Here is a 12714-nt window from a genome sequence, read left to right on the forward strand (position 1 = left end):
AGAGGGTGGCTCACATCCTGGGCGGGTCAGACCGCAGGATACAAGGTCTCCTCATCTTCTCAGGACAACGGGCAGTATTAAAAATGTTCCCACAGAACTTAATTTTAGTAGGTGTCAGAATGCTGTGACAGATTTTTTTGGTCAGGTTGCTTCATTACAAAGTACTGATCTTAAGAACTAATAATTTAAAACTGCCACACACAAAAACAAAAGGTCCACAGTACAGTGTCCTTGCCCCTCAAGATTGTACGAGGCCCTGCCACATTAACCAGTGTTTGACTGTTACCCTTAAGTGGTCCATTGAGACGGACACTCTGAGACCCATCTTCCACCACTGATGACCCCACAAAGTTCCACGTTTTCAATTCTGTGAACATTTCAACAAAATTGACAAGGTGCATTAAAATAGGTTAGAAATCATAATCTAGAGCTTAACTATTGTTATGTAATAATATTCTCATTGCATAGTCATGTAATAAATAATATAAATATTATATTACATCATATTTTGTTGTATCTTATATAATACATTTAAATTTTTATAGGTGTTCCACTACTGGGATGATGAGACAAAATGGGTTAATACTGGGGTGGGAGGGTTAGGGGTAATATTCATTTAGCCTTCTGAGCTTTCTGGGAAGACTTGGTGACCATGCCAATTCTATAGCCTTCTTGTCCACTGCTCTGATTAACAAAGTAACTGTTTGTCTCATGTCACAAACAGCAATCAACCCAGAGGAGAATATAAAAGCTCTCAACTCAAGTGGGTTTGGCAGGAACCATATCCAGGATGGCAGCAACAATGGCTTTCAAACCTGCAGGGCCGTCTTCCAGCATCTTACCAGAAAGGCGATCGGTCTTTCCCGTCTGCTCAGTAAACTTGCCAGCAGTGTAAGCAATCAAGTGACAATCCAGTACAGAGGCACAGCCAGCTCTGATTTGGTCCACCTGGCTCCAGCTAATCACCTAACTGTGAAGCCAGCTGCTCCAACTGGTGGGCCATTTTTGCTGTCACCAGCAATGTCACCATGACAAACATTTTTGACGGCACATTCTTGACATTGAAGACCACATTGTCCTCAGGAAGAACTTCACTCAGAGCTCCATTGTGCTTGTGTTCTTGATAATCACCATTCTAATCGGGGTGAGATGGAATCTTAGGGTAGTTTTGATTTGCATTTCTCTTATTACTAGAGATGTTGAAGATTTTTCCATATGTTTGTTGACTGCTTGTAGATCTTCTGTGAAGTGTCTGTTCATTTCCTTAGCTCATTTGTTGATTGGATTATTTGTGTTCTTGGTGTAGAGTTTTGTGAGTCCTTTATATATTCTGGAAATCAGCGCTCTATCTGAAGTATGAGTGGCAAAGATATTCTCCCACTCTGTAGGCTCTCTCTTCGCATTGCTGATAGTTTCCTTTGCTAAGAGAAAGCTTTTTAGTGTGAATCTATCCCAGGTATTGATTCTTGCTTTTATTTCTTGTGCTATGGGAGTCCTGTTAAGGAAGTCTGCTCCTAAGCCAACAAGTTGAAGGTTTGGACCTATTTTTTCTTCTATAAGATGAAGGGTCTCTGGTCTGAGTCCAAGGTCCTTGATCCATTTTGAGTTGTGTTTTGTGCATGGGGAAAAAAAATAACAGAATGAGTCAAAAACTATTACCCTATGTAGATGTATGATTACACAAATGGTATGCCTCTACTTCGTGTACAAACAAGATGTATCCCATTTTTTTACAATAAAAATCAATTAAAAAAAAGAACAAAGGGGGAAAAGGGGGAGTCTTGGGTTTAAATCACAGTCATGACACTTAAATAGTTTTGTGACCATGAGCTATGTGAGTCTTGATTTCAAAATTAAAAGAAAACCTCCATTGTGCATTTCAACAGGCTTTGCTTCAGTTGTCACATTGACTGGAATAAAGGTGATCAGGTGACTGAGGACAGCAGTCTCCACTTGGCCCACTAAGACAGTGCCAATAGCACCAATTTGGTAGACATCCTGGGGAGCACATCCAAAGGCTCGTCAATGGGACAAGTTGGTCATAGGATGCAATCCAGAGATTCACGGGTTTCCACTGGCATTGCCATCTTTACAGACGACTTTCTATCCCTTGAACCAAGGCTCATTAGCGCTTGGCTCCAGCAGGTTGTCACCATTCCAACCAGAAATTGGCACATACGCTACTGTGTAGGGGTTGTAGCCAATTTTCTTAATGTAGGTACTGACTTCCTTAATGATTTCCTCGTATCTTTTCTGGCTATGGGGTGCTCAGTGAAATCTGTTTTCTTAACATCAACCATCGGTTGTTTCATAACTCACGTTGATCCAGAAGGGCATGCTCACAGGTCTGCCCATTCTTGGAGATACCAAACTCAAATTCACCAGCACCAGCTGTGTGAGTCAGGACAGCGTGGGCAGCCTGAGATGTGCCCGTGTTCATGCTTTTGATGAAGCCTGCATGCTCTGGTGCCTTCTTGAGAGTCTCATAATATTTGCTGGTCTCAGATTTCCCTGGGGGGCTGTCAATGGTGATACCTTGCTCACTCTCAGCTTGTAGTTTATATGGAGGACCTTCCCCATCTCTGAAGCCTCCTTCTCAACTTTTCAGTGATTCTTTTGTCCATCCCATCATCTCTGTAGATTGATGGACATTGGTAGTAGACTTGCCCAAGTCTCCATGTTCAAGGACTCTGATGATATGTCTTTTCTTTCATTCTGGCTTTGACTCAACAGTGGCTCTCAAACACCTGTGTTCTAGGGCCAAACCCATTGTGAAGAAACCAGTTGCACAATCTAAAGCCTGTGAGCCGTTTGCATGACTGTGGGCGTCTGAAGCCACTGGAGTCACAGCACGGGACCTGTAGAGGAGGGGAGTGACCATGCTAGGGTGTCTTCCACCATGTGGCTTTCAACTTCTGGTTTCACTAGTGAAGGTTGAGAGTCCACTGTGGAGTTTTGTGAGGTGTTTTTTGGTTCTTGGGGAAAATTGTCCAAGATCAGACAGTGAGCCCAGAGCAGGGCACAGATACAAAAGTGTTCAGTGAGGCAAAGACAGTGAGCATTGAGGGCAGGCTTGTCACAAGGCAAGAAAGGGTGACATTCACCTTGGAGAAGGGTGAGAAGCTGGGCTAGAGATCAAAATGCCCTAAAATGACTAACGTAGGCCCTTGTCTTTGCTTAGGATGGGGGTGTGGCTGCCATGGCAGGGATTCCTGGACAAGGTAACCACGCCTCCTTGGACCCAATGTTTTGTATAGTTGCTCCCTGTTTGGGAGAAGTCACCCACCTGGACTGTGTGATATACCACCATTCATGAGTCACTTTCCCCCTTTTTGGCCTAGTACCCCTGGCAGAAGGTCATGTAATTGCCAGCTAACACTAAAGCAGCTTGTGGGTGCATGAGTGGCCTTGGGACTTGCGAATGTGACATGTGGCATTAGGCCTCCTTCTGGATGTGGATGGAGGCTAGCACCTGTGGGTCAGTTCCCACATACACCTGGTTTTCCTCCTACTGTCCTGAGTCACCTAGCTTTGCTTTGCTGGCTCTTCCTCCTCTTTCCTTCTTCTAAATTCTAACTGCAATGTGGAAACCGCAAGCCATAAGTATCTCATTTGATTTATATTAGTTACAGTTAAACAGTACCTAAAATTAAGTTCCTCGGTCACACAGTAGCCAGGTTTGAAGTACTTAATAACCAAGGGGCTAATGGCTGCTGTATTGGTCATTGCTGTTGCTGTTGCCAGATCCAAGTCTTTTTAGCTTGATAGGCTGGTTAAGATGAGGAAAAGATTTGAGGACAATGAAGGTGACTTTATTTGAAAAACCAGCTGGCCAAGAAGATGGAGGACTCTTGTCACAAAGTTCAGCTTGCTGGGAAACTGATTCAGGAGTGGATCGTTTAGGAGGTTGATGTGTGTTCCCAGACTGCGAGGCACCTTTGCACAGCAGGTAGACCAGATGATACCCATCTGATCCTAACTTCCTATTCATGAGATGCTTTTCAATTCAGTAAATCTCAAGAACAAAGCTCATGATTTCCTTGGGCTATTCTTGTCACTGATTAATTTGCCCAGGTGCAGTTCCTGACATATTTCATAGTGAATGGTTAGAGAGGGTAGCTGCCCTGAGGCTCTCTTGCTGATCACCAAACTCTCAGTAATGAAAGAAGACATAGTTCATCTGATTATGTCTAAGACAAGGGGCAGGTGAGGTGAACCAGAGACTTGGCACCAGCTCTGTTCTCAGTGGTTGGTTTCATCTCACTCCAAGTTCTGTTGGACAGCCCAGAGTGCAGCCCGCTCAGCGTCTCTACTCGACATCTAGTGAGAGCACATTCAGTCTATCAAGATCAGGATTCTGCTTACTACCTCATCCGATCCTCAGAGTCACCCCTGTCTCATTAAATGTCACAGCAGCAGCCTAGGTAGTCAAACCATGTTTTAAGTGTTGTTTTTTTCTTTAGCTTTCTTGATCATCCAGTATTAAATTTATCAGCAATTCCCATGACTTGTGCCTTTAAACAGAGTCCTCATCCAGGTCACGTTACCTTCAGTGGCAGAAATCTAGATGAATCTGCCGTCCTTCTCCCCCAGTACTAATCCTGATTTGAGTTCATTCTTCTGTTCTTCCCCCGCACACAACAAACTGCACACATGGAGTTTAAAAAATGGAAATCAGATCATATCATTTGCTTTTTTCAAAACTCCCCAATGGCTTGCTAGCATATTTGGAAAAATATACAGTTTTCATAGCTTAAAAGTCCTACCTGGAATTATCCCTTCTTAAACCCCAGTCTTCTTGGTCTACCTGTACCACCTGGCAGCTCCTGCCCTCCTGGATGGCTCTCTGCCAGTTCCCATCACTCTTTTCTGCCCCAGAACCTTTGAGTGTGCTGTGCTCACTGCCCAAACACTCTCCCCTGGAGCATCTTTAGGTTTATTCTTTTACACAATTGAGTGTGTTTACATATTGTTTCTTCACAGTGGTGGTCTACCAATGAGGACAGCACATAAAGCAAATTTCCTCCCTCCTGGTAGGTAACTTCTTATTTTCATTTTGTTAGCATTTATCACTGCCGTAAGTTATATTTCTCCTAGAATGTCAGGTCAGAGAGAGCTGGACTTTTCTCTTTAACTCAAGAAATAAAACCAAGAATCAGGAAGTGGGATGGCATCAAATTATAAATCTGCACAACAAAGGAAAAGATTAGAGAGTGAAGAGAGTCTCCAGAATGGGAGAAGATCATTGCCAACTACTCTTGTGACAAGGGATTAATATGCAGAATACATTAAGAATCCAACAACAACCACAAAGTCCAAAATAACCAAATTGATAAATAGACAAATGATCTAAACAGACATTTATCAAAAGAAGAAATACAAATGGCTAACAAATATATGGAAAAAATGTTCAGCATCCTTAGCAATCAGGGAAATGAAAATCAAAACTACACTGTTTTTCTCTCTCCAATTAGAATAACAATGATCAAGAATGCAAATAATAATAAATGCTGGCAAGGGTGTGGGGAAAACGTACGCTCATAAATTGTTGGTGGCATTGCTAATGAATACAACCACTCCGGAAAGCAGTATGGAAATTCCTCAAAAGACTAGGATGGAGCCACCATATGACCCAGCTATCTCACTCCTTGGTATTTACCCCAGAGAATCAAAATCAGCAATCTGTAGTGATGAATGGATACCAATGTTTTTAGCAGCACAATTCACAATACCAAGTTATGTTTCTAAGTGTGATGTTTTGGATCCCACATGAGTTTTATTCTGAAAATGGAGATGCCTATTCTTTGGACTGAAGCAATGTACAAAGTATTGTTTTAAACAAAAGTACAGGAAGGGGCACAGCCATTACAGCCAATGACTGCTAGATGATGTATTTCTCACTAGGATCATAAAACCAAGACATGGGAATGTCCCATCACTTTAAGCAGACTTTCTTGGTTCACGATTGCCCTGCGACTCTCAGAAATTCTAAAAAGCATGTGTTTATGTTTTCAAGATGGCGGCCTAGAGGGTGGCTGCATTACGTGTTGCTCCAGAACTCAGGATTCAAGAGAGGAGATATTGAGACGCTTGGGACCAACTCAAAGTAGCCGGGTGACTCTCACCCCCTGGGGGGGCATCCCGGATGGGACGGGGGTCCCGGAACGCAGGAAACTTTGTGAAGTAGAACTGCCGGCGAGACGCCCCTCCCCCCGCTGGAGCGCCATAGAGGAGGCCGCTCGGCACAGCGCTGGGACTCGGAGCAGCCACTGGGGCTCCGGCGGCTGCCCGGGGGAGGAGTGGCGGGAGAACTGTGTGGACTCAGGACACGGGGCCTGCCCTGAGGAGGAGGAGAGGAGCGTGGCCACTTGGATTCGGAGAGACTGCGCCAGAGCTGCAGGCGGTTGCCAGAGGAGAAGCCGCGCGGCGAGCTGTTTGGAATCAGAACGACGCTTCTGAACCCCGGGGCCTGCCCTGAGGACGAGGAGGAAGAGGAGCGGCCGCTTGGACTCGGGTGACTATACGGGAACTACAGGCGGTTGCCAGAGAAGGGGCTGCGTGGCGAGCTGTTTGGACCCTGACCACTTCTGAACCCCGGGGCCTGCCCGGAGGAGTAGGAGAAGGAGGAGAAGGAGCGCGGCGGGTCCTTTGGACTCGCAGTGACTGCATTAGCGCTCCAGGCGGCTGCTCAGAGGAGAAGGCGAGTGGTGAGTTGTTTGGTCTTAAAGTGACAGCTCCTGAACACAGGGGGGCTGCCTGGAGGAGAAGCGTGGTGGGACGCTTGGTCTTGAGGGACCACACCAGAGCTCCGGGCGGTTGCCCAGAGGACCCGTGCAGCGGGTCACGTGGATTCAGAGCCACTCAGAGGGACTGCTCCTGAACACCCGGGGGGTTATCTGGAGAAGGAGGAGGAACGGGCAGGGTCACTTCGACTCGGAGTGATTGATTGCCCCGGGCTACGGGTGGTTGGTGGGAGGAGGAGGCACGAAGTGAGTTTCTTGGACTCCTAGTGACCGCACTGGCATACTGGGCGGCTGTCTGAGGAAGAGGCCTGTGGCGGGTCTCTGGGACTCAGAGCGATTGTTCGGGGCCACAGGTGGCTGCTCAGAGGAGGGGCCACGCAGCCAGGCGATTAGGTGCAGAACAGGGTCCCAGGATCTAGGAGGCTTCTGGGTGGAAGAGCCGCACAGAGACAGGCTTAGGGCGGAGCGAAGGTTCCAGGCCTATGGGCAAATTCTCTGAGGAGGGGCAGCCTAAGGAGATTCATCTGCGAAGGGTGAGGCTCCCAGGCCCAGGAGGTAGGGCCGGGCCCCTGGAAACTTTGCAGAGGAAGGCAGCCCAGCCCAAGCAGTAGCTGTAAATTGAGGGGAACCTCTAGGAGGAAACTGACCAGCGAGACCTCCCCACTGGGTGAGTCTTCCCTGCTGGGTGAGGTTTCCCACAAGGACGGTAAAACCAGAGACTCAGGCCCAAACAGGCCTTGCCTCAGCCCACAGCCTAGGTCCCCTTTGGATGACCATTGGTCAACAAGTGGAGGCACCTCTGTCCACTAGCAGGGAATATACCCCACCTGAAGGCCACCACTCCTAGAGAGGCAGCTTCCTTGTGGAGCACTGCATTATCAACCTCCTCCAAGACTTCAGCCTACTGAAGGCTAAGAGGGGATATATATAGAAATCTTCAGGGTCATTGTAAATCAACAGAGGAAATCTGCAATATCTCAGCGGTCCACTGATATCTGAACATCATGAGAAAACAAGGAAAGAAAATGCTGCAAACAAATCTAGATGTTACATCAATAAAACCCAATGACAGCATGGCAGAAGAAATGACAGAAAAGGAGTTCAGAATGTACATAATTAAAATGATCAGAGAAGCAAACGAGGAGATGAAAGAGCAAATGCAAGCATTGAATGATGAGATGAAAGAGCAAATGCAAGCATTGATTGATCGCACCAATTGACAGTTAAAAGAGCAAATACAGGAAGTAAAAGATCATTTCAATAAAGAGTTAGAGATATTGAAAAAAAAACCAAACAGAAATCCTTGACATGAAGGAAACAATAAACCAAATTAAGAACTCCATAGAAAGCATATCCAATAGGATAGAACACCTGGAAGACAGAACCTCAGACATTGAAGACAAAATATTTAACCTTGAAAACAAAGTTGAACAAACAGAGAAGATGGTAAGAAATCATGAACAGAATCTACAAGAACTATGGGATATCATGAAAAGGCCAAATTTAAGAATTATTGGGATTGAGGAAGGCCTAGAGAAACAAGCCAAAGGAATGAACAACCTATTCAATGAAATAATATCAGAAAATTTCCCAAATCTGAAGAATGAAATGGAAAATCAAGTTCAAGAGGCTTACAGGACTCCAAATACACAAAATTACAACAGACCCACACCAAGGCACATTATAATGAAAATACCTAACATACAAAATAAAGACAGAATTTTAAAGGCTGTGAGAGAAAAGAACCAAATTACATTCAGGGGGAAACCAATACGCATATCAGCAGATTTTTCAATCCAGACCCTAAAAGCTAGAAGGTCCTGGAACAACATTTTTCAAGCCCTGAAAGAAAATGGATGCCAACCAAGAATCTTATACCCAGCAAAACTTACCTTCAAATTTGACGATGAAATAAAATCCTTCCATGATAAACAAAAGCTAAAAGAATTTACAAAAAGAAAGCCAGCATTACAGAACATTCTCAACAAAATATTCCATGAGGAAGAGATGAAAAACAAAGAAGCAAATCAGCAAAGGGAGGAATTATCCTAAAGGAATTGTCAAATAAAGGAGGAAACAAGTTGTGTCAAACAAATAAATAAACAAAATTTTAAAAATGAACCAAATGACCGGGAAACCAAATCATTTCTCTATAATAACCCTGAACGTTAATGGCCTGAATTCATCAATCAAAAGACATAGACTGGCAGACTGGATTAAAAAGAAAGATCCAACAATATGTTGCCTGCAAGAGACTCACCTCATAGAAAAAGATACCCATAGATTAAAGGTGAAAGGATGGGGAAAAACATACCATGCACATGGACTCAGCAAAAAAGCTGGAGTATCCATCCTCATTTCCGATAATGTGGACTTCAAGCGAAAGTTAGTCAGAAGGGATAAAGAAGGTCATTTCATACTGCTTAAGGGAAGCATAAATCAGCAAGATATAACAATCATAAACATCTATGCCCCAAACAGTGGCTCATCTATGTATGTCAAACAAATCCTTCTCAATTTCAGAAACCAAATAGACCACAACACAATAATACTAGGTGATTTTAACACGCCGCTCTCACCACTGGACAGATCTTCCAGACAAAAATTGAGCAAAGAAACCATAGATCTCAACAACACAATCAATAATTTAGACTTAACGGACATTTATAGAATATTCCATCCAACCAAGAGTGAATACACTTTCTTCTCAGCAGCACATGGATCCTTCTCTAAAATAGACCATATATTATGCCACAAAGCTAATGTTAGCAAATACAAGAAGATAGAGACACTAGCATGTATTCTATCAGATCATAATGGATTGAAGTTAGAAATAAATGAAAGAGTAAAACACAGAAACTATTCCAACATCTGGAGATTAAACAATATGCTATTATATGATGAATGGATAACAGAAGATATTAGGAAGGAAATTAAAAAATTCTTAGAGGTAAATGAGAACAAAGAAACATCATATCAAAACCTCTGGGACACTATGAAAGCAGTACTTAGAGGGAAATTTATTTCATGGAGCGCATTTAATAAAAGAAGTAAAACTCAACAAATAAACAACCTAACACTACAGCTCAAAGCCTTAGAAAAAGAAGAACAGAACAGCACCAAAAGTAGTAGAAGACAGGAAATTGTTAAACTCAGAGCTGAAATCAATGAAATTGAAACAAAAGAAACAATACAAAAAATTGACAAAATAAATAGTTGGTTCTTCGAAAAAATAAACAAAATTGATAAACCTTTAGCCACACTAACAAAGAGAAGACGAGAGAAAACCCAAATCACTAAAATTCGGAATGAACAAGGAAATATCACTACAGACAGGATGGAAATACAAAACATAATTAGAAGCTATTTGAAAATCTATACTCCAACAAAATAGAAAATTTCGAAGACATCAACAGGTTTCTAGAGACATATGAATTGCCTAAACTGAATGAGGAGGACATAAACAATTTAAATAGACCAATTTCAAGTACTGAAATAGAAGAAGTCATCAAAGCCTACCAACAAAGAAAAGTCCGGGACCAGATGGGTTCTCAGCCGAGTTCTACAAAACCTTTAAGGAAGAGCTCATTCCAATACTTCTCAAAGTATTCCATAAAATAGAAGAGGAGGGAACCCTCCCAAACTCATTCTATGAAGCCAATATCACACTGATACCTAAACCAGACAGAGACTCATCAAGGAAAGAAAATTTCAGACCAATATCCTTAATGAACATCGACGCAAAATTCTCAACAAAATTTTAGCAAATCGCATACAAAAACATATTAAAAAGATAGTGCACCATGATCAAGTGGGTTTCATCCCAGGGATGCAAGGTTGGTTCAACATCAGGAAATCAATAAACGTAATTCACCATATTAATAGACTTAAGTCAAGAATCACATGATTATTTCAATAGATGCAGAAAAAGCATTTGATAAAATACAGCACCCCTTCATGCTCAAAACACTAGAAAAAATAGGGATAGTGGGAACATTCCTTAATATTGTAAAGGCCATTTATGCTAAGCCCATGGCTAATAATCATTCTAAATGGTGAAAAACTGAAAGCATTCCCCTAAAAACTGGAACAAGGCAGGGATGCCCTCTTTCACCACTTCTATTCAACATCGTTCTTGAGACTCTGGCCAGAGCAATTAGACAAACCAAAGAAAATTAAAGGGATACGAATTGGAAAAGAAGAACTCAAACTATCCCTGTTCGCTGATGACATGATTATATATTTAGAGGAACCTGGAAATTCCACCAGAAAACTCTTAGAACTCATAAGTGATTTCAGTAAAGTAGCAGGTTACAAGATCAATGCCATAAATCCAACACATTTTTATACATAAGTGATGAATCTTCAGAAGAGAAATTAGGAAAACTACCCATTCACAATAGCCTCGAAAAAAATAAAATACTTGGGAATCAATCTCACAAAAGAGGTGAAAGACCTCTACAATGAGAACTATACAACACTAAAGAAGAAATTAAAGAACCCTTAGAAGATGGAAAAGATCTTCCATGTTCTTGGATAGGAAGAATTAATATTGTCAAAATGGCCATACTACCTAAAGTGCTATACAAATTCAATGCATTCCAATTAAAATCCCAATGACGTACCTTACAGAAATAGAGCAGGCAATTATGAAATTCATCTGGAAGAATAAGAAACCCAGAATAGCTAAAGCAATCCTTAGCAGGAAGAGTGAAACAGGGGGTATTGCAATACCAGATCTTCACTCTACTACAAAGCAATAGTAACAAAAACGGCATGGTATTGGTACCAAAATAGAAAGGTAGATCAATGGTACAGAATAGAGGACACGGATACAAACCCAAATAAATACAATTTTCTCATACTAGACAAAGGGGCCAAAAATATGCAATGGAGAAAAGATAGCCTCTTCAACAAATGGTGCTGGGAGAATTGGAAATCCATATGCAACAGAATGAAACTAAACCCATATCTCTCACCATGCACGAAACTAAACTCAAAATGGATTAAGGACCTCGGAATCAGACCAGAGACCCTGCAGATTATAGAAGAAAAAGTAGGTCCAAATCTTCATCTTGTTGGTCTAGGACCAGACTTCCTTAACAGGACTCCCATAGCACAAGAATAAAAGCTAGAATCAACCACTGGGATAGATTCAAACTAAAAAGCTTTCTCTCAGCAAAGGAAACTATCAGCAATGCGAAGAAAGAGCCTACAGAGTGGGAGAATATCTTTGCCAATCATACTTCAGATAGAGCACTAATCTCCAGAATCTATGAAGAACTTAAAAACTCTACTCCAAGAGTTCAAACAGTCCAGTCAACAAATGGGCTAAGGAAATGAATAGACACTTCACAGAAGAAGATCTACAAGCAATCAACAAACATATGGAAAAATGTTCAACATCTCTAGTAATAAGAGAAATGCAAATCAAAACCACCCTAAGGTTCCATCTCACCCCAATTAGAATGGCGATTATCAAGAATACGAGCAACAACAGGTGTTGGCGAGGATGTGGGAGAAAGGTACACTCATACACTGCTGGTGGGGCTGCAAATTAGTGCAGCCACTATGGAAAGCAGTGTGGAGATTCCTTAGAAAACTTGGAATGGAACCACCATTTGACCCAGCTATCCCACTCCTTGGCCTATACCCAAAGGACTTAAAATCTGCATACTACAGAAATACAGCCACATCAATGTTCATAGCTGCTCAATTCACAATAGCCAGACTGTGGAACCAACCTAGATGCCCTTCAATTGATGAGTGGATAAAGAAACTGTGGTATATATATACTATGGAATATACTCAGCCATAAAGAATGATAAATTATGACATTTGCAGGCAAATGGATGAAATTGGAGAATATCATGCTAAGTGAGATAAGCCAATCTCAAAAAGCCAAAGGACGAATGATATCGCTAATAAGTGGAGGTTGACACATAATGGGGGGGAGGGAAGGGTTAGAGTT

Source organism: Sciurus vulgaris, assembly GCF_902686455.1.
Source record: "Sciurus vulgaris genome assembly, chromosome: 12".
Taxonomy (NCBI): domain Eukaryota; kingdom Metazoa; phylum Chordata; class Mammalia; order Rodentia; family Sciuridae; genus Sciurus; species Sciurus vulgaris.